The sequence below is a fragment of the Mobula hypostoma genome, chromosome 6, assembly GCF_963921235.1.
Source record: "Mobula hypostoma chromosome 6, sMobHyp1.1, whole genome shotgun sequence".
NCBI lineage: Eukaryota > Metazoa > Chordata > Chondrichthyes > Myliobatiformes > Myliobatidae > Mobula > Mobula hypostoma.
The window spans coordinates 39303529-39327233 of NC_086102.1; the positions used below are offsets into that span (position 1 = coordinate 39303529).

The 23705-nt window shown below is 41.3% G+C and overlaps 1 protein-coding gene across 3 annotated transcripts in view; it reads right to left on the minus strand.

The window, feature by feature from the left end:
• The window catches only part of cd247 (CD247 molecule), a 123863-nt gene that overhangs the window by 53808 nt on the left and 46350 nt on the right, over window positions 1–23705 (minus strand). Inside the window, exon 1 of one of the 3 annotated variants that reach the window (XM_063050626.1) lies at window positions 9050–9179. The exons of the other annotated variants lie outside the window; for them this stretch is intronic. The gene's annotated coding sequence lies outside the window, so the exon portion shown is untranslated. Of the gene's footprint in view, window positions 1–9049; window positions 9180–23705 lie in introns of those variants that run through there. 3 annotated transcript variants of the gene reach the window in all.

Sequence of the window (23705 nt, forward strand, 5' to 3'; positions counted from 1 at the left end):
TGTATCTTTACATATAACCTGTAATTAATTACTATGCTGTGGATGTCTGTATACAATAGTTGTATTATTTAGTATACTGTGTATATAATTGAGATGCATTTTCTGTTGAGTTGGAGTTTATAGCTAAGCAGGGAGAGGTGTTGGGTATTTAATATTTTAGTAATATTTGAGTAATCTTGTAAATATATTGTTTGATAAGGCATTCAGCTGTAGTTTCATGGAGGGAAGTTACCATGATAGTTCTAATCATTGAACTCTTACTGACATCCTTCCAGGAATAAGAAAATAACTTCAAAAGTTTTGTGGTAACATGAGACTATTCAGCACCTTGGTTACATTGTTGTCTGAAGATATGGCTTGCTTTGCAAATTTGTAATTCTCATATGATCTGGAATTTTGGAAGTCTGTAATGCACCGGCATTGGCATCAAATTCCCACCAAAATATTGGGAATTTGATGCCAATGTTTTGTGGTCACAAATGAATTTGCTCCTCAAAAAATCTTGCTGCTTATCAAAAACTGTAAGCACTGGATGTTACTGGAGTAGATTTTCCAGTCCTAAACCTGGGCAATTGAATTATCTAGACACAATAATATGGAAAATGTAGTGAAGAAGACTGTAAAGCAGTCAGCAAGCCCTTCAGTTTTTTCATTACATATTTCTTTATCCTTAACCCATAAGTAGTGACTTAAAATTAAAGATTGGCTTTTTTTTGTTGTCAGAACGTACAGTGATATGCGTCATTTGCTTCAAATAAAATCAGCGAGGAGCGTGCAGCCCACAAGTGTTGCCATGCTTCCGGCACCAACATAGCATGATCAAAACTTACTAATGCTGACCCTACCATACGTCCATGGAAAGTGGGACGGAACCCACGCGGTCACGGGGAGAGTTCACAAACTCGTTACGGGCAGTGGCCGGAATGAAACCCTGATCAGAGATCAGTAACCCTGTGAAGCAGTTGAACTAACTACTACACCACTGAGCCACCCCGACTTTTACCCTTTCCAAAATCCTCTCTCTTAAGCTTTACTTAATATGTGCCAGACTAGTTTGGTGACGGTCCATCCCTTAATATCAAAGTCTTTTGCTTCAAATACTTTCTCCTGCCTTTAAGCTCTCACCAGATTGTAATCCTCTCCTGTTTCCTCAACAAGCCAAATCTCAGGTTCTTCCCCGAGATCTACTTCCTTCTTTCCATCCTCATTACATCCCATTTCCACCTGAATTCACCTTGCTACCCCTCATTGGTTTCATTGTCACTTGTGCTCCAGTTACTGCTCCTTCAGGTACCAAATCTAGCTCACAACCAGGTTAACCAAGCTTCACAAGCTTAGGTGTGAATAAAAGCAAAAGAATGGTCATCACTGAACGTATAGCCAGGAAGAGCTCTTTGAATGAACTATCCAATCAGTTTCTCGCACTACCCCACAATTCCCTATGTTCTTTCTGCATATTTTTCAATACTTCCCCTCTATGGACAGAGTGGATGGGGCAAATTTGTTTCCCATGGTAGGGGAGTCTAGTACGAGAGGGCATGGCTTAAGGATTGAAAGGCACCCACTCAGAACAGAGATGCAAGGAGTTTTTTCAGCCAGAGGGTGGTGAATCTGTGGAATTTATTGCCATGGGCGGCAGTGGAGGCCAAGTCATTGGCTGTATTTAAGGCAGAGATTGATAGGTATCCGAGTAGCCAGGACATCAAAGGTTATGGTGAGAAGGTGGGGGAGTGGGACTAAATGGGAGAATGGATCAGCTCATGATAAAATGGTGGAGCAGACTTGTTGGGCCGAATGGCTGACTTCTGCTCCTTTGTCTTATGGTCTTATGTATCTATTCAATTTTCTGTAAACTGATGTCACTGAATGTTTCCATCACTGTGTCAGGCATTGCATTCCAGATCTTAACAACATATTCCTTATGTCTCCTGTGAGCTGTGGCCAATCTTAAAACTTTATCCCTGATTACTCATGTTTCTGGTACTAAGAGCTGTTTCTTGTTTTTGGCTCTGTCCAAGCCATTCTTAGTTTTTTAGTTCTATTAAATCTCCTACTAGCATTCATTGCTCTAAGGACACTGAACCCAGCTTCTCAAACATATTGCATAGACCATTCTAGCTAATTTCTTCTGCAGTCTGTCCTAAGTCTTTTCATCTGTACTAAAGTATGCTGGCTGGAATTGGTCACGATACTCCAGCTGGCCTTAAACTATATCTCAGAAGTATGAAGTTTAACATGTTGTTTTTGAACACTCTGACCTCAAAGTTCATCACTGTCTCAGATACCTCACAATCTCTGTGAATTACCTGCCTCATATCCACACTCAAATTCAAGGTCACAGCTGCTGTAACCGTGAAGTTCACCTCTAAAATGAGAATTTATGTCTGAGTGATTACTTCACCTAATCCTCCACAATATTGCAGGTCCTCTGTTTCTATCTTTCTTCCCTCTCCAGCTGGTCTTTCGCCTTCCCCACATCCCTTAATTTTATCTCCTCAAATTCCCCCCCTTCACAAAAGTACGATGACTTATTTATGACTCGTCAGCCATTCTAATATAATTGTTCATACACCACCAATACTCCAGAACTATTCCTCCAAAACAGAAACTCATCAGCCAGTTTCTGAAACTCCTACCCTCTGTCGTAGAACATAGATCAGTAATGAGCCCTTTAGCCCACAATATTGTGCTGACCCGAACCCACTCTGCGAGTTAGATCAGCTGGTTGAGTGGTATCGCAGTAACAACCTTGCACTCAATGTTAGGAAGGCCAAGAAAATGATTGTGGACTTCAGGAAGGGGAAGTCAAAGGAACACACACCAGAACTCGTTGAGTGATCAGAAGTGGAAAGGGTGAACAGTTTCAAGATCCTGGGTGTCAAAATCTCTGAGGATCTTTCCTGGGCCCAACATATTGATGCAATTACAAAGAAGACATGAGAGTGGCTCTACTTAATTAGAGTTTGAGGAGATTCTATATGTCACCAAAGACACTCACAAGTATCTATAGATGTACCGTGGAAAGCATTCTAACCGTTTGGTATGGAAGAGCTACTGTACAGGATTGGAAAAAACTGCAGAAAGTTGTAAATTGAACCAACTCCATCACGGATACTATCTTCCCCGCATCCAGGACAGCTTCAAAAGGCAACGCCTCAGAAAGGTGCATCCATCATTGAGAAAGCCCATCAACCAGGACGTGCCCTCGTCTCATTGCTTTTGTCAAAAAGGAGGCATGGAGCCCAAAGACACACACTCAATGTCTCAGGGACAGCTTCTTCCCCTCTGCCATCAGATTTCTGAATGGACAGTGAGCTCATGCACCTCAGTATTTTTCCCTCTCTTTATGCACTACTTATTTAATGTTTTTTATATCTACTTATTGTAATTTATAGTTTTTATTACTAGGCATTGCAATGTGATGCTGCAGCAAAGCAACAAGTTTCACAACATATGCTGGTGATATTCAACCTGATTCTGATTCTGAATCTAACCCTTCCCCTCCTACGTGTATCTGCTCTTTACCAACATCCCCACCAGGCATATATCACTCTCTGACATATAAAAAAAACTGCCTCCTACCACTCTCCTAAATCTTCTTCCACTCACTTTAAACTGTTGTCCTCTAGAATTAGCCACTGCCACACTGGGAAAAAGACGATGGCTCTTCACTCTCTCTGAACCTCCTATAATTTTATACACCTTGATCAAGTTGTCTCTCAACCTTCTTCGCTCCAAAAGAGAAAAGCTCTGGTTTGCTCAACCTTTCCTCATAAGACATGTCCTCTAATCCAGACAGCTTCCTGGTAATCTCCTCTGTACCCTCACTGGAGTTTCCAACTCCTTCCTATAATGAGGCGGCCAGAAACGAACACAATACTTCAACTGTGGTCTACCTAGAGTTACTTTGCGGCTCTTAATCTCAATCCCCCAACTAATGAAGACCAACCTCTTAACCACCTTACCAACTTGCATGATAACTTTGAGGGGTCTGTGGATGTGGACCCCAAGACCCCACTGTTCCTCTATGCTGTTAACTATCCTACCAGTAACCTTGTATTCTGCCTTCACCTTTGATCTTACCTTGTGTTCTGCCTTCAAGTTCAATTTCACCTATCTTGTTAATCTCCAACACATCATTTTATTAATTTTGCAGCTCAATCCCTTCCTTCAAGTGACCTGAGCTTAACCAAGCTTTTTCCAAAATACTTATAGAATCATTGGAAGTTGGAGTATTGAAATAGGCCATTGTTTTTCTTTTATTCTCCCCATATTTTCATCCAGTCCCCCCTAGACTCTACCTCCCTCCTGCAGACTGGTGACAATTTACAGTGGCCAACTGTATGTCTTTAGGAGGGTTCTGTTATCAAATATTAGTAGGCAAACTACTAATTGCCAAACTTTAAAGAACTTAACTACCTCAATATTTCATTCTTTTCCTTAATTATGCCTTTTATAATCACCTATTCCATCTGAATTTTGCTTAAGCATATTACAAAGTTGCTTAAAAATTATGTGAACTCCTGCCTTCTTGTGTAGCATAACACATTTCTTGCTCTTTGCAGTATGTTTTCAGTGTGGTTTAGAAGATGTTTGAAAAGCAACTTAGCTGCGGTGGTTTAAATGAGTGGAGCTACCTCTAAGCATGTAGATTTCCTGTGTAATAATGCTGCTCTGCAGCTTATCACAGTTTCATCTGTCATCCAAGTGCAGAGAGCTGGTTGACAGGCTGAGGCATCAACCTAGTTTGCAGAGCAACCATTCCACTTATCTGCTTTCTACGCAGTGCAAACTGCTGGAGCAAGCCAACCATAATGGACACAATTTCTTTTAAATCATAAGTCTGATTCTCCATTTTAATTGAATCCAGCGGTGGTGAACACCACACAGCACAGAAAAGCTAACAAAATGAATTTGATTCCATTTCTTCTCATTCTTTTATGTCAGTAAATTGAAACCAAATACTAAATGCTCTTCAATTAGTGACTACATTTATATGAGTTTGACTATGATGTTCATGATTGAGATTTTTCAATAGAATACATTCTACTGGGGAGTTTACCCCATTTTTAAAATATATTTGGGTAATTAAAAAGATAAGCGGAGAATTCACTCTTGGAAACAACACAGCAGGCTTTTATGCAAAACATATTTGTTGAAAGCTAACTAGAGGCTGTGGAGCAAAACGTATTTCCTTTCTAATTATCACACCAAAACAAATTTGTTTGCAGAAACCATCCTGGATCAATGTATACAATCTGAGATTATGGCCTGACAGATTGATTTATTCTTAGTTATGGATCTGAGCTACACAGCCAACAATTTTGCTCTAATATGATTAATATCATTTCAGGTAGTCTGCAGAACATGTGACTGGCTTATATCAATAGGTTCTCTTTATCATCCTGAAACTAAAGTTGTATGTTGCTCTCTTGGTGTTAATATATGCAGCACTGCCCTTTGTGACAAGCTTGGAATGAATTCAGTTGCACAAATCAAGTAACAGCTCCTAGCTGGAACTCTGTCAGTAACCTATTTAGGATAGATTTCTAGGAACCAGGGGCTACGAATTCCACAGTAAACATGCTTCACCATAAGCATGAACTGATGGGAAACTCAGTCCCCAGCTTAGGCCTATTCAAAGTATGAGCGTGGAATGCATGCAAACAAAAAATCTTGAGGTGACTTCTTTTCACTACCAGAGGGAAAAATCAAAGGCTAGGGCAAAAACAAAATATTTTGAAATTATTCTTGGGAATGTTGGAGCTAATCTGGCAATAGGTAGTTAACTACCGTTGGCTCTTAATGAGCAAGATCTCAAATGTTCCATTTTATTGGAATTAAGATGTGTGATTAGTTTCACTTCAGAGGACGGAGAAGCTTTGTAGCTCAACACTTCCACTGAGCAACTCGTTGCAACTTCCTTCTCAACTCACTGGGCTGTCCCTACTTTCTTTTCAATTCTTATGCCTCATAACAAAACAGCACTGACAATGTCAGAAATTACATCAAAAAGTGATTGTGACAAGTATCACGAGGACAGCTGTGATCATTTACATTCCTTCATCTTTCTTGTCTTATTTTCGCCTTCGGCTACGCTTACTCCAGTGTCTTTCCAGCATCACCCAGTCAACGTGATCACTAAACATTCTCAGTTAGAATGTGTCTGTTTTTAATTGAATCCTGTAATTTGCAGTGTATCTGGAAAATCCCAAAGTCTAGCACAGCTCACGTTCCTTTCTCATGCAGTGGCCTGATGCATGAGCAGAGTGCCTGCGATGCTTACTCTGGAGGGGAGCTTGCTGTATCAATACCATCAACAAGTTCTCCAGTGCCCACCTCTTTAATATCTCCCATCTCTGTCGTGTAGATCAATGATCTAGATGATGGAAAATATGGCTTTGTTGCCAAGTTTGCAGGTGATACGAAGATTGGTGGAGGGGCAGGTAGTGTTGAGGAAACAGGTAGGATGCAGAAGGACTTCGGATTCGGAGAATGGGCAAGAAGGTGGCAAATGAAATACAATGTTGGAAAATGCATGGTCATGCTCTTTGATAGAAGAAATGGATGTGCTGACTATTTTATAAACGGGGAGGAAATCCAAAAATTCTGAAATGCAAAAGAATTTGAGAGCCCTTGTGCAGAACACACTAAAGGTTAATTTGCAGGTTGAGTTGGTGATGAGGAAAGCAAACGCAATGTTAGCATTCATTTCAAGAGGTCTAAAATATAAGAGCAGGGATATGTTGCTGAGGCTTTATAAGGCACTGGTGAGGCCTCACCTTGAGGATTGTGAACAATTTTGGGCTCCTTATCTAAGGAAAGATGTGCTGGAAATGGAGACGGTTCAGAAGAGGTTCACAAAGACGATTCTGGGAATAAAAGGGTTATCATATGAGGAGCATTTGATGGCTCTGGGCCTGTACTCACAGAATTTAGAAAGGTGAGGGGGGAATCTCATTGAAACCTTCAAATGCTGAAAGGCCTAGGCAGAGTAGATGTGGAAAGGATGTTTCCCGTGGTGGAGGAGTCTAGGACAAGAGGACATAGCCTCAGGATAGTGGAGCATCCATTTAAAACAGAGATACGGAGAAACTTCTTTAGCTGTGATTGAATAGCGGAACAGACTCAATAGGCCGAATAGCCTAATTCTGCTCCCATGTCTTCTGGTCTTATCGCTGGCTGAGCTCAAGAGATGCCACATCCTTTTTTGACAGCTTTGTTGCCTCCTGATAGTGATTCAGACCTCTTCCCTTTGTTCCTTTGTTAGCCTGGTAAATCTGTGACCTTCTAGTTTGCACCAAGGCCTATTCGCCAATCACCCTGTGCTTGCTGACCTTCAGTTGGCTCAAATGGCTTCGAGGTAAATAATAATTCCATTTTAAAGTTTTCAAACCTCTGCATAGCTTTGTCCCTCCCTACCTCTCTAAACTCTTCCAGGTCTCACAAAAGGCCTGATTTTAATTGCTCCACCAAAGCTGGCCTTTGAATATCCTGCTTAAACAGTTCTTTCCAGTCTCATTCTGTCTTCATACTTCCTATGCAGTTAAAAATTGTTTGATTACGCTGTGTGAAGTGAATTGTGATGGCTTACAATGTTAAAGGAACTATATAACTGCTATTTACGATGATGCACACAAAGACGGTGGATCTCAATACATTTGTTTCAAATAATCAGGGCATGTATGTTCCTATTTTTATTCTCCCAGTAGTCTTAAATTAAATTGAGGGTGGACAAATCTGGATCATTTTTGCTGGAGTGTCAGAAGCTTACGGCAGACCTGATAAAAGACAAATTTGGATAATTTTTGCTAGAATGGCAGAGGCTGAGGTGAGTGATAAAGGTATATAAAATTGTGAGAGCTATAGAAAGAGTCTTTTTTCCCAGGATGGAATTGTCAAGTACTCGAGAATATAGATTTAGGGCGAGAAGGGGAAAATTTAAAGGAGATTTATAGGGTAAGCATTTTTTATAGTGAGTAGTAGGGACCTGGAATGAACTGTCATGGCAAGTGGTAAAAGCAGATACGATAGCGATGTTTAAGAAGTGTTTATCCAGGCACTTGAACAAGTAAAAGAGGGACATGGACCTTGTTTCAGTAGATGGATTAACTGACTGTGATAATGGTTGGGACAGAGGTTGTAGGCCAGAGGGGCTGTTCCTGTGCTGCACCGTTCATTGTTCTAAATTACTCCTCGTATTCATGCAATAACACCAATTCAACAAAATGGATGACAAACTGACTTCATACTTCTGTGGTTAGTAAACAAGACTTCGGCTCCCAATCTACTTCTAATATTAGTAGAATATTTGTAGATGAATAAATTATATCTGGGTAATTCTGAATTTATTTGAGCGAAATTCTAGATATCCAGCTTTTGTGATAAAGTTTCAATCAAGCAAAAAGTACGTGATACACATTCAAAATAAAAACAATCCACTGCGTTGGGACAAATTTCAATAATTTTCAAATCTTGATGGCACTGTTTACCAAAAAGAATAACGTATTTGTCGATTAAAATAAGCAACATTTTGTGCTTACCTGAAATGACTGATGTTCACAAGATGCGTTTTTGCTGTTACGTTGTCTTTAGTTCGACAAAAATACTCTCCAGTTATTAACTACCACACACTAACTCTACTTAAATCCTCAAAACAATTGTGAAGGAATACATCAACTTGTATCTCATTCATGAATACATTTCAGAATCAGTAGATGACAGATGAATATTCTTGTTGAGTTGAATAGAAGTTTTACGAAAACCTACATTTTCTGAAAACGCCCGTTGTGTTGTTTCTTGTTAATTGATCATTGTATTTCCTCTTTAAAAACGTTATTCTGACAATAGTTCTCATTTTATCGTATTTGCACACCAATGACACAACGTACGTATTTTGTATCAGTGTAAAAAGTTTCCAAGGAATTTTTACAACTGCGCAGCATGCTTTTGCTGTTCAGAAACCACTCTGAAACAACCAAATACACAACAATTTAATTATTTTAGTTTACAGTTATAAAATAGCCAACAATCATTCCTTTAAATGTACCTGTCAGTCCTTTAGCAGAAATCCTTCTTGGTATTTATGAGCGCAAAACCATTTACAAAAACCAAGGCCAGCAGAGCACAGCGTTAGCACCAGCAGAAGACAGTACAGGGGCAGGTGCACATTGAGGAGGTAGCATGACCCGGAAGCTATATCTACCCACACCTTCGAAGTGCAGTCATCCATTTGTTTACACTTTCAATTCACATAGACTTTAAAGCAACACATCAGCTGCACAATGTTTCAGAGACTCAGAAAAACATTCTCAAAAGCGAAGAGAGAATATTCTGCCTATCACACCTGTGCAAAAAAATAGTGACATTCAATGATCTTTCCTGGATTTGCCACACAGCTCCTCGACGCCTTCCATCGCTGGTAGAAAATCTTCCTTAGTTCCCTCCAATACTTCTATCAATTTCTCTAAAATTTATTCCGCTCTGTTTTTGATCATACTGTTAGGGGAATACTTTATTTGAACATGGAACAAATAACAGGGAACATGGAACTACGATTTTGATGCTGACATTGTGCCAATTTAAACTGCACATCTGCCTGGATTATCTCCCCCAATTCCCTCCCTCTTCACATGTCTGTTGTTAATGTTCCTGCTTCCAGCATCTCCCCTAGGTGCATGTTTCAGACATCTACCTCTCTCTCGTGAAAAAAACTTAATCTCTTTTAAACTTTCCCCCTCTCCCCAGTAAAGCTACACCTTCTAAAATTTGACATTTTCATCTAGGAAAAAAGAGTATGCACCCATTGGATGCCTTTCTAATTTTATTTACCAGCATCAGCTCTTCCCTCTGTCTCTGACTCTCAGAGAAAACAACCCAAGTTTGTCCAGCTTCTTATTGTTGATGCTCTCTAACCCAGGCAGCATCCCGACAAATGTCTCCTGCGTAACCACCCTTCCTGTGGCAACTAGAACTGCACACAATACTCCAACTGTGACTTAACCAAAGCTTAATTCAGAGCACAGGACGCAGTTTTGCTTCTCTTTTTTCAAGAAAGTACTGAAGATACTGCAATTCAGATTCACTAGGCACATTCCCAGGATGTGAGGGTTGCTCTGTCAGGAGCAGCTAAAGAAATTAGATCCAAATTCTCCACAGATTAGAAGAATGAGGGGGGAAGGTAGGGGACTGGGGCTGAGAGGAAAAATAGATCAGCCATGATGAAATGGTGGAACAGAATCAATGGGCCAAATGGCCTAATTCTGCTTCTATGTCGTATGGTCTTATGATCTTGTGGAAACATATAAAATACTTAGGGAGCACGACAGGACAGACGTTTAGATGTTTCCACTGGTGGGAGATTCTCAGACCAGCTGACGTAACTACAAAATTAGGGTTGGTAATTTAAGTGGTCATTACAATGCATACAATTTTTGACTTTTTTTTACTTCTGCCATTGTTCAGGATGCCCATGTTTATTTCATTAGGCCATCCATTGGATCACGGATGTCTACGTGATACACAAGCCAGGGCTGTACAATGTGAAGAGCAAGCTGTTGCCCATACAACAGGCTCCCCCGCCCCGCATGCAGACGATGAATCCAAAAGAACTTCCGAGACCGATACAGTTTGGCACCAGCAGCGTGGCAGGAGTTGCCAGTCAGCATTGAACTCAATGTCGGACCCCAGCCCTGGACTTTTCCTCGGAGTTTACTCCCAAAGCCTTCCCGATGAGTGAGTATAGCCACAAGGCAGCAGCGGTTTCAGATCAGAGTTTTACTTCTCCTAGATGAAGTGCCGGCCGTGGCTGACGAGCCCCATTTGTCCAAAGTGACTGGTTTTAAGGCGCCAGTAACCTGCCCTTGCCCTCTCTCCTGTCAGTAGAAACAGTTCCACCAGGTTTAGTAGCTGAGCTCCAAGTGAAGACCAGGAGCTAAAACTCCCCAAACAGTGGCCTAACTAATGTTGTTTCCAGTTCCATCATCTCTTCCTGACTCTCCTGCTCTATGCCTCAGCAAAGGAGAGAAAGCATTGCGTATGACATTTAAACACCCTATCCACCAATCCCGCTGGACATCCAATGCAAGGTCAGGTTGGTCTTCCGCACACCTCATTATCCTTCTGTTTATCATGTATCATCTTGCTTTGTTACACCTTCCCAAAGTCATTACATCACAGTTTTCTAGGTTAAATTCTATACAGCCAATTTTTGTATCATCGGAAAATTAATTTAACCACTGATCTACTTATTACAGAAAAGCAAGGGAACCAAGTAACGGGCCCTGTGGAACCCCTGTGATAACAGCCTGATAGTCCAGTCTACCATTACATGCATGCTTAACTAATAAAGCCAAACACGCCATACTCCTTCTTTACCACCATTTATTATCACTTTTTGTTTCCACTTGCTTCCTGTCAGTTTCAAATGCAATTTGCCATTTGCCATTAAATCCCACGGCTTTTGTGACTACCCTGCCAGGTGGCATCTTGTCAGAAGCCTTGGTAAATCCAGTTGGATTTCAACACATTACTTTCGACGATGCTCATTGTCACCACCTCAAGGAAGTCGATGAGGTTTGTCAAATGTGACCTTCCTTTAGCAATTTCATGCTGACTGTTTAATCTGTTGGCCCAAATGAAGATTTATTTTGTCCCATGTAATTGTTTCAATAATTGCTTGGTGGAGAGTATATGACTGGATGCATCATGGCCTGGTATAGGAACACCAAGTGCCCTTGAATGGAAAATCCTACAGCCCAGTCCAGCACAGGTAAAGCCCTCCCCGCCATTGAGCATATTTACAAAGAGCGGTGTGGCAGAAAAACAGCATCCATCATCAAGGAACCCCCCCCCCCCAACCTTCCAGAACATGCTTTTTTTTCGTTGCTGCCAGGAGATGCAGGAGCCTCAGGTCCCACACCACCATGTTCAGGAACAGTTAATACCCCTCTAGATAAGGCTCTTGAACTCAGAAGGGATAACTTCTCTCAGCCCAACACTGAACTGATTCCACAATCTATTGACTCACTCTTAAAGACTTTGCAGCTCATATTCTCAGTATTTTTTGCTTATTTACTGATGATTATTATTTTTCTCTTTGTTGTATTTACAAAGTTTGTTGTCTTTTGCACATTTTTTGTCCATCTTTGTTGTATGCAGTTTTACATTGATTCTCTTGTGTTTCTTTGTATCTACAGTGAATGCCTGCAAGAAAAGGACTCTCAGGGTTGTATATAGTGACATACAAGTGGTGATTGATAAGTTTGTGGCCTAAGGTAGAAGGAGTCAATTTTAGAAAACCCAGCACATTTATTTTTCAACATAGTCCCCCCTACATTTACACACTTAGTCCAGCAGTCGTGGAGCATACGGATCCCTTCTTTGTAAGAGTTGGCATCTTGGACCTCCAGAAAGTGGTCCACAGCAGGGGTTGTTGATAAGTTATACAGCTCTTGTTACATGCACATGCAGTTCTACTCTTTGAGTGATTATGCAGAAAGTTTGAAGTTAATAACTCATCTCCTTCTACCTTAGGCCATGAACTTATCAATAACCCCTGCTGTGGACCACTTTCTGGAGGTCCAAGACACTGACTTCTACAAAGAAGGGATCTGTATGCTCCACAACCGCTGGACTAAGTGTGCAAATGTAGGAGAGAACTATGTTGAAAAATAAATGTGCTAGGTTCTCTAAAATTGACTCCTTCTACCTTAGGCCACAAACTTATCAATCACCCCTCGGGTAAGGACTTTGATAATTAATTCACTTTGAAATTTATATAATGGAAAGTTTATCACATTGATAGGAAGGACCACTGTAAATTGTGCACAACCACATAAGATGTGGAGTAGAATCCACTAGTAAAGATTTAAGGAGCTTGAATGCTGTCTTTCCTGAGGCCAACTTCACTGATGTGTTTATGGAAATAGCCACAATTCAGTTTATACCCAGAAGTCAGTCCCTCCCTTCCTCCACCATTTTCTCCAACACCAAATCTTTTGAGGCATCTCCACCAAATGGCCAGTAGTGGCCACCGGTGATACATTTAAATTTGGAGTTACTAGCCAAGACTGTAAGTACTGGAATTCCTTTCCTAAATCCTCTGTCTTTGTCTCACTTTCTTCCTCTGAGATGCTTTTAAAAACCATCTTCTTTGACCGAGCTTTTGGTAAACTGCCTAGTATCTTAAGGCCTAGCAATAACTTTTCATTTAATAATTCCCTTGACTGCTTCCTTGTGATGCTTTTGTCATGTTAAAGATGTTTTCTGATGGCCCACACCTCACCTTCCATAACAGAAGAAAGCAGAAGCCATCCATACCTGTACGCTTCAGTCTAAACTCAGGGTTTTGGCTAGCAGAAAGATTGCTGAGAAGGGTTTGGAGATCGTCTCAGTAGTCTTGCAAACCCAATAGATTATCAAAACTGTAGAGGGGTCACCCTGGAGAACTGTCAATGCTTTGTGGGACCTGAATCTGTTGCCCTCTCAGGAGAGGGCATCCTTCCTGTTTACCAGTACCCAGCCAGCCAGCCAGCAATGCCCAGAACACTGCAGCTCATGGTCAGAGCGGGCAGTGCCAACTACAGCTCTCTAGGCTCAAAGCAGCTCAACTTCATCCTACATTGACCATTTGCTGTCGACTGCAATGCATGTCAAAGCCTGAATCAGCATTGTTGCGGGGATACTGGACGGACAAAGCCAGATCTAAAGGAATCCAGAACAATTGATCTTTGGAATATATTTGCATGTTGTATGGCTACCTTAGTTTGAACCGTTTATTTTGTGTTGTCTCTTACTATTCTGTGTAGCCAGGTGAATGCAATCTTGTCAGCATTTGAGGGAAAGTGAAATAGAAAGTTGTGTTAAAAGAAGTCTTTGGCAGTGCTCATTGGTATAGAGGAGACATGAGCTGGCAAAAGATCTTCTCCAATCAACATCCCATCATGCAAGGAGCTGACTTGTAGCTTCCCTTTTGCTACCTCCACTTGTTACTCTTGCTCATGTTCCCGAGATACTTGTCATTCATCTGGCTCACTACTCATTGTCGACAATACTCCAAGTGCGGCCTGGTTAGTGTCTTATAAAGCTTCGGCATTATCTCCTTGTTCTTATATTCTATTCCCCTTGAAATAAATGCCAACATTGCATTTACCTTTTTTTTTTTACCACAGACTCAACCTGTAAGTTAACCTTCTGGGAGTCTTGCACAGGGACTCCTAAGTCCCTCTGTACCTCTGATGTTTCAACTTCCTCCTCATTTAGATAGTCGTGTGTACTTTTGTTCCTTTTACCAAAATGCATTATTGTACATTTCCCAACACTGTATTCCATCTGCCCTTTTTTCCCATCCTTCCAATATGCTCAGTGAAGACATAAATAGTGGATTGAGGATATTGTTGGAGGCATTTAGAGGAGTTGTTCTAAGAACACTCAGTGAGCAAGGCACCTTCACGAGAAGCTGTGTGCCTCTCTGGACTGCTTTTCTTCCCTATGTATCCACTGGTTGTGTAACCTATTGTGCTTCAGTAAGGATACTGACTACTGCAGCAGACATTTCTCGGAGAGGTTCAAGTAGTCCAGGAGACCCATGATCTCACATGCTCCTCTTGCTGCTGCTGCACCAAACTTTACGAGCATCTAAGAATTCTGGAAGCATTCTATGTTACCGTTAGCAACTCACCATAATAATCCATTAACAATAAACCTGATGTTACGAGATTAACACGCAAATAGCTATGTTTCCTATTACTGAAAGGTTATTCAGCTGTGAAAGGTTAACTTGCTGTAATGTTCTTCCCGATGTGGCACCCTGTACTATTCCCAACATAGGGTGCACTTTGGCATCAAATGGAACCCATTCAGAACTAGTGTCCTTTAAACAACCAATATTCTGCTATAGTTTGCAGCCACAATCTAAACAGATACATCATTTTTATTATGGTAAACACTTTAGAACGTTAACACCCATTTTTTTCTGTTGCAAGCACTGAAAGCAGAGTGTGTTTTCATAAGAAGGCATCATGATAGCAATATTTTGATCAATACCAGATCTGGTTGGCTCAAGTAATTAGAAAAGTTCCCTATCACAGACTCATGAGATCCTGTCACACACACACACAGTATGTGAGAGGAGAAAAGCAAAAATTAACTACAGCCTCAGTGCTGGGAATGTCGGCACATTGGTTTACTTATCGTTCTGATGAACCTGGAGAACTTCGGCGTGACCAGAGGTGCCCTGTTGTGCATGTTCCAGGTCTCGGAAGTACATATGAGGTCAGAGATCCCTGCTGCCCATGACCAGTCAAAGTGAAGGATGATGTCGGCAGCCTAAGGGCCATGCGCGGGGAGAACACACATTTCTGAATGGACAATGAACCTATGAATACTACCTCACTACTTTTTTATTTCTATTTTGGGACTACTTATATAATTTAACTGTTTATCCATTTATTTACTGTAATTCAGTTTTTTTCTATTATTATGCATTGCCTTGAACTACTGCTGCAAAGACAGCAAATTTCATATCATATGCCAGTGATATTAAACCAGATTCTGACTCTGAAGACTGGAAGAAATAGCGAAAGGGGTACACCATCTCATCATCTGCCTATCCACCCAACAGGTACCCCTGACTCATCTGCAGGTCCTTCGTCTGGCTCATCTGTCATCTGAGAATTCATAAAACCAAAATGGAAGTAACTAGTTTTCAGACCCAAGAGACTGCCTAAGAAAAAGGAGAATTGACAAACAGCAAGCCTTTGCCATTGAGGGAGAACAGAATAACACTGTTCCTATTGTTGGGGCATTGAAAGCAAGAGCCTCCAGGTTCAGATAAAACAAAAAAGGATAGATGACAGGCATTGAATTCTGGGCAGTATTCAGAGTGCAAGGGGTTAATGGAGTAAGGTACAAGAATAACGAAGTGAATATTAAAAATTGAAAGATATTAAGGAACTACAAACATAGTTCACGTAACATTGTAAACTTATTGTTAAGGCTGTGACCCATTTAAGACTTGTGCCATGTCTCACTGTTCTTTGAAAAATGTTTGTAAAAAAATTTACGGAAACAGTCGAAGCGAACTACGCAAACTTCATATGTATGTAGATATGTAAATATAGGGTCCATGTAAGTTAGGTGTAGAGATGTTGGATGAGATAAAATTTGACTGAAAGGAAAGGCTTGATAGCTTTCCATCATTCAACATGAATAAATCGTTTGGCTCAGCTAGGCTGAACTCTCTGACCCTGGGACAGTAAGGGTGGAGGTTACAGAAGCTGTGACCACAATCTTGCAGAACTTCAAGTATATAAAACTGATTCCAAAGGATTAGAGAATAGCGGATGTTAAACCCATTAAAAAAAGTATAAAACTTTGACAGACACAATCAGTCTTGTCAGTGGTAGGAAACCCAAAAGAAGCCTTTCTCTATGACAGAGTTAACTCTCACTTAGTGAACCATGAGTTAATTTGTATTTCAACTAGGTAGTGTTGCACTAATCTAAGTGGTTCTTTGAAGAAGGTAATGCAGTAGATACTGTACATCTGGGCACTCAAAGGCATTTGATAAAGTACCACATTACAAATCAATTCAGGAAACAGAAGAGGCTAACATTAAAAGACTTATTTGATTGGCAGACAGTCTGGTTGAGAATGGCAGTGATGAATAAGCATTTTCTTGACTGGGGAGAACAGATTCCTTCAGGAGAGTGCAATCGGACCATTAATCCTCTTGCATTGTACAAAAAGAGTGCAATTTCAAAGGTTGTAGTTGGTTCAGTCGAGACAATGTGTTGGCGAGGAAACTGGTGGCAGGAGGACCGATATTATCAGGCACAAGGCAAGTACAATTTGGCATAACAAATGAAACGTTTGGAAATAAATAACATGGATGTCTGCGTAATCTACCATCTTGTGGAGGATGCAGGAGTAAAAGCACCTGAACTCTTGAAGGTGGAAGGACAAATGGGTAAGGCCGTTAGAAAAGTGTACTTGTCCTTATAGTTTGGGCACTGAATGCAAAAATAAGGAGGCTATGCCTCCTTTGACAAGTGTCTGATAAGGCTTCAATTAGAGATCCTAATTATTGTTGACAGCTGCGTTGTAGAAAACGAGAACCATTTTATGGACAAAATAGGGAAGCTTCTAACCTATTTTTGTTTGCATTTACACTGAGAAAAGATTTATTGCATAAATATTGAGATAAAGGTTAGCTTTATTTGTCAGATGTACAATGAAACATACAGTAAATGTGTTGAAACATGCTGTAAAGTGAAGTGAATATGGTTGATGGTGATTAATTTGATTGAACGCCGATACCACTATCAACAAGAAGTGCTTACTAGTACAACTTTTTAGACGCACATTAGTTCGTACTGTGCTAAACTGTTCTTGATTTTCCATTCATCTCCAAAGCAAGGCTACAGAAGATGAAGACACATCATCATATAGTAGAAATCGTGTTGAGACTGGCTTAGAGTCATCACAAAGGGTTTGTCAGGACTACACTAGGCAGGAGGGAGTTCAGGAATGAAAAATATTGTGACAATCAGATTTTTTTTGAGAGAAAACAAGATATTCCAAAACATTAGGAAACAAATATGTTCTCTATTTGGCACTGGATTTAAAATAATTGGAAGGAAGTCCATGTGGAGAGAAGGATAATTTTCAACAAATGTCATAACAATTGAAGAGTAGTTGGGTGTAACTCTAGCAGCCCAGTTGAACAGTTCATAGAGAAAAACCTCTCATGAGTTGGGGGGAGTGGGTCAGGATTAATCATATTCTCCTAATGTGATCTCAGATTTAAATATATATTGGACAATTTGACCTTGAAATTGTAGCCAAAACGTGAAAACATTAAAAGTCAAGAGATTCTGCAGATGCTGAAAACCCAGAGCAACACACGCAAAATGCTGGAGGAACTCAGCAGGCCAAGCAACATCTCCAGAAAGGAATTAACAGTCGACATTTTGGGCCAAGACCCTTCATCATCAAAGTTCTTTTCAGCTGAGCTCAAGTATGGATCAGGTTCAACACGGATAGCTGCAGAGTAGATCTCCTTTTGTGCTGCCAGTGACTTGCCAGGAGCCCAGTCTCAACACATATGATGTGTGTCATCCTCCACACAAACCTTGGTACTGGTGATTAGTGACAAATCTGTAAATGTAAACGCCAAAATAGGTCGAAAGGTTCTCCATTTTGTCTGGAAAATGTTTCCCGACTCCTGCAATGCAGCAGTCAGCAACAAGGTATCATATCAACATAGCGTATCTGAGGAGAAATAGACAGCAAGGACCCTGAAGAAAGGTTTCAGAGAGTGAGTTAAATTTCACAGGTCAAGCAGCAATATGGAGAACAATAAAGTTAAGAGTTCACATTGATGACCATTTCAATTTCTGAGAGTGTGAGCAATCCTGACTATGATTTTGAGATCAGCATAACCACTTTTTTTTGGTTTCTGCTGCAGGTTTACCCTGGGACCAATACAAGTACCTACATTGCTCAGAAGGTGAAAATCAGGTCTCTCTCATTCTCAGAAATCCCTGCATTCGTTGTCTGAGAAAACAGTGCAGATTCCTGAGTGCCCCCGGCAGGACTTTACTAACCCAGTCACAGAACTACAGCAAACACTCATCCCTCAGTAGCTGGAGAGAGCTGGCATGAGCTTGCAAGGGCTACTTCCTGAGGGCACTGCTGTGGGTAAAGGTGCAACAATATGAGGAAACTGACCTTTAATATAACTGAAACATAGTAAAGTGGTCACAGGAAATTGCTTTTCACAATTTCTTTTATGGAGAATGTTGAAATAGTGATGGGAAGGTTGCCAATGCCAGAATAATGTCGCAGGTGAATTTCACACCCATGTTTGCAAGGTCCTTGCCTCGATGATCCATGCCAATTCTAGTCTGCTGCAGCAAACAACCTTATAAATCTATATCCTGCACATTAGCCTCATCACAGCTACTGCAGTCCTTCTGCTGGGAGGAATGGAGAATGAATCACTACAGAACAAATCACTTAACACAGATTCCCAGTCTCCCCACCTGGTTTTAACCTGCATCACCATAGTGGGCATTTCAGAACAGGCTCCTGATTGACCAAACCCTCTGAGTGACCAGCTCTCTATTTTTGGCATTTTCATGACAACACACATTGTAACAGTAGCAAATCGTGAACCAGAACACATACGGTCAAGGACTGCCTAAACCTAGATTCAATATGGACTGCAGCAGCTATTGCTGGCAATGCTGCTGTCTGACTTATCAATTGTCTGTATGCAGGCTGAGTGACATTTTGAACTAACTTATGGCATACAGAGTGATTGCAAAGGTCATTTGTTCATTATGCTTTGAGACATTGTGAATGTAAAATACAGTTTCTTTGTTACATTAAATTCCTGCGCACTTTTATAAAAAGGCTATGAAATGGTCTAATAACTTGGTGCCATATTCCTTTATATGCTATTCCAGCAGTGCATTGAACAATATGCTGCAAGGAATCTCAATTCCCAAATGTTCTAAAAGTATGATGTAAATGAATTACCAATCTATTAAAAATATCAGTGACAGAATTGCACTGGATTTTAATTTGCTGAAGGACACATTGTTCGAACATGTATATTGATAAGCTCACAAAGTGCATTAGTCAACGGTAGTTTTACTGAAAAATATTTTCCGCGATAACCCCATTCTTTTGTGAAGCCTACATAAACATTACAGAAACAGAGGGTATTTTTAACCATTTGTTTGAATCACCAGTTTTTTGATTACTTCAGCACCTCTTGTGACATCAACAGAGAAGTGGTGGAAAGCTGATTCACATTGTTTTTCCAGAGTCACTGCCGCACTTTTGGTGAGGCTGCAGCAAAATGAGTAGAAGGTGCCCTACGGACAATCCCTTCTGTTATTTCTGTAGTTATTACGGATAATTCAGTTCAAGAAAAGCATGAAACAAAATATACTAAATTGTCCATGATCATAACTGCACACACTAGATGAGGCCACCCTCTGGGTGGAGGAGCAACACCTTATATACCATCTGGGTAGCATCCAACCTGATCCCCAATCCCCACTCTGACCTTTTATCTCTTCTCACCTGCCTATTACTTCTCCTTGTGTCCCCTCCTCCTTCCACTTCCCTCTCCTATCAGATTCCTCCTTCTCCAGTCCTTGACCTTTCCCACCCACCTGGCTTCACCTATCACCTTCCAGCTAGCCTCCTTCCTTCCCCTCCCCCTTCCCACATTTCCTTATTATGACATCTACCCCTTTCCTTCTCTGTCCTGAAGAAAATTCTCAGTCCGAAGCGTTGACTATCTATTCATTTCTATAGATGCTGTCTGACCTGCTGAGTTCCTTTAGCATTTTGTGTAGGTGGTCGTAGGTAGTGAATGCTATTGCTCTGCAGATGTCTCCTTGCTGGGCGATACTTTATTCATAGCAGCTAAGTACAATAACAACTCTGTTTATGGCTGAGGCACCTCTGGTGTAGGCTTCAGATAGTAGATGGGTGACTACCAGGAGGGGTGAGGTGAGTAATCAGTTAGTGTAGGGTTCCACTGTGACCTTTCCTGTCAACAACAATCATTGGATACTGCCGAGGGAACATCAGCAGTAACCAGGACAGTGGAACTGTGGCTGGCTCTGAGGTTCAGCAGGGGAGGGTAAAGTCAGGCACAGCAACGGTGATAGGAGACTCAATAGTTAGGGGGAGGACGGGAGATTCTGTGGCCCCAAAAGAGAAGTCAGGATGGTGTGTCGCTTCGCTGGTGCTAGGGTCCTGGATGTCTAAGAATGGCTGCAGAAGATTCTCAAGGGCGTGAGTGAGCAGCCTGCGATCATGGTGCACATTGGCGCCAATGACATGGATAGAAAGTAGGAAAAGGTCCTGAACAGTGAGTATAGGGAGTTAGGAAAAGGCTGAAGAGCAGGATCCGCAAGGTAGTAATCTCTAGATTATTCCCAGTGTCATGTTCTTGTCAGGGCAGGAATAGGATGATAGTACAGGTGAATGAGTAGCTGAACTGGTGCAGGGGGCAGGATTTCATATTTGTGGATCATTGGGACCTTTCAGGAGAAGCTACGACCTGTACAAAAAGGACAAGTTATACCTGAACCTGAGGAGGACCAATATCCTTGCGGGCAGGTTTGCTAGAGCTGTTGGGGAGGGTTTAAACTAAGGTGGAACGGGGATGGGAACCAGAGTGATAGAGCTGAGAATGGGTCAGTTGGTATACAAGTTGATGCAGAGTGTTGTGAGACTGTGAGGATGGACAGGCAGATGACAGGGCAAAATTGTAGTCGGGGGATCAGGTGACATGGGAGCAAATTCAAAAAGGGTGATGAATACAGGACTGAGCGTGTTGTATTTGAAAGTATGTAGTACAGGGTATAAGATGATCTTGTAGCATAGTTAGAGATTGACGTTGTGGGCATCACTGAGATATGGCTGAAAGTTGGGAGCTTAACATCTAAGGATACTCATTGTATCAAAAGGACAAGCAAGAAGGCAGAGGGAGTGGGGTTGCTCTGTTGGTAAAAAATGAAATCAAATCATTAGAAAGAGGTGACATACTGCAGGACTGGAGGGTGTAGAATTCCTGTGGGTAGAGTTAAGAGACTGCAAGGGTAAAAAGCCCTGATGGGAGTTATACACAGGTCCTGACCAGTGGCCAGGATGTGGGATAAAAATTTCAACAGGAAATAGAAAAGGCATGTAAAAAAGGCAATGTTACAATCATCATCGGGTATTTCAAATTGCAGGTATATTGGAAAAATCAGGTTGGTGCTGGATGCTAAGCAACTTATAGAATTTATAGAATGCCAATCAGATGGATTTTTAGAGCAGCTTGTGTTTGAGCCCACTCGGAGAAAGGCAATTCTGGGCTGGGCGTGATGTAATAAACCAGAATAGATTAGAGAGTTTAGGATAAAGGAACCCTTAGAAGACAGTAACCTTAATTTACCCTGCAGTTTGAAAGGGAGAAGATAAAGTCAGATGATACAGTATTACAATGTGCAAAGGGATTACAGAGGCATGAGAGAGCAGCTGGCCAAAATTGATTGGAAGGAGAGACTAGCAGGGATAATGGTAGAAAAGCAATGGCTGGAGCTTCTTAGAGCAATTGGAAAGGACAGTGTGGATGAACTTACTAAGTACTTTGCATCTGTCTTCACTGTGGAAGACATGAGCGGTATGCCAGAAATTCAGGAGTGCCAAGGGGCAGGAGTGAATGTAATTGCTAATACTAGGGAGAAGGTGCTTGGGAAGACTGAAATGTCTGAAGGTAGATAAGTCACCTGGACCAGGTAGATTACAGCCTTGTGTTCTGAATGAGGTAGCTGAAGAGATTGCAGAGGCATTAGTAGTGATGTTTCAAGAATCACTAGATTTTGGAATGGTTCCTGAGGACTGGAAAATTGCAAATGTCACTCCACTCTTTAAGAAGGGAGGGAGACAGAAAGATGGTTGGGAAGATGTTGGAGTCAATTGTTAAGGATGAAGTTTCGGGTTACATGAAGGCACATGATAAAGTAGGCCAAGGTCAGCATGGTTTCCTTAAGGGGAAATCTTGCCTAACAAATCCGTTGAAATTATTTGTGAAAATAACAGGCAGGAGAGACAAAGGAGAGTCAATAGATGTCGTTTACTTGCCTTTTCAGAAGGTCTTTGGCAAGGTGCCACACACATGAGGCTGCTTAACAAGATAAGAGCCCATGGTATTACCAGAAGGATACTAGTATAGATAGAACATTGGCTGATTGGCAGGAGGCAAAGAGTGGGAGGCTTTTCTGGTTGGCTGCTGGTGATAAGTGCTGTTCCTCGTCAGTGAGTATTGGGACCACTTCTTTTCATGATATATGTCAATGATTTGGATGACGGAATTAATGGGTTTGCGGCCAGTTTGAAGATGGTACAAAGATAGTTGGAGGGGGCAAATATTGTTGAGAAAGCAGGGTGTCTGCAGAAGGGCATGGGCAGTTGGGAGAATTTGCAAAGAAGTAGCAGATGGAATATAGTGCAGGGAAGTGTATGGTCATGCAATATGGTAGAAGGAATAAAGGCATAGACTATTTTCTAAATGGGGAGAAAATTCAAAAATCAGCAGTCTAATGAGACTTGGGAGTCCTTGAGCAGGAATCCTTAAAGGCTAACTTGCAGATTGAGTCGGTGGTAAGCCAGGCAAATGAAATGTTAGCATTCATTTCAAGAGGACTTGAATATAAGAGCAAGGATGTGATGCTGAGATTTTATAAGGCATTTGTCAGACCACACTTGGAGTATTGTAAGCAGTTTTGAGCCCTCTGTCTAAGAAAAGATGTGCTGGCGTTGGAGAAAGTCCGGAGGAAATTTATGAGAATGATTCTAGTAATGAAAGGGTTAACGTATGAAGAGCTTTTGATGGCTCTGTACTTGCTGGATTTTAGAAGAATGAGGGGAGGATTGCATTGAAATTGATTGAATATTGAAAGCCCAGATACAGTGGATGTGGAGAGGGTGTTTCCTATCGTGAGTGTGTATACATGGGAGCAGAGGGCAAAGTCTCAGAATAGAGGTGCATCCATGTAGAGATGAGAAGAACTTTCTTTAGCCAGAGGGCAGTAAATATGTGGGATGCATTTCCACGGACAGCTGTGGAGGCCAGGTTACTGAATATATTAAAGCAGAGGTTGATAGGCTCTCGGTAAGTCAGGCATCAAACA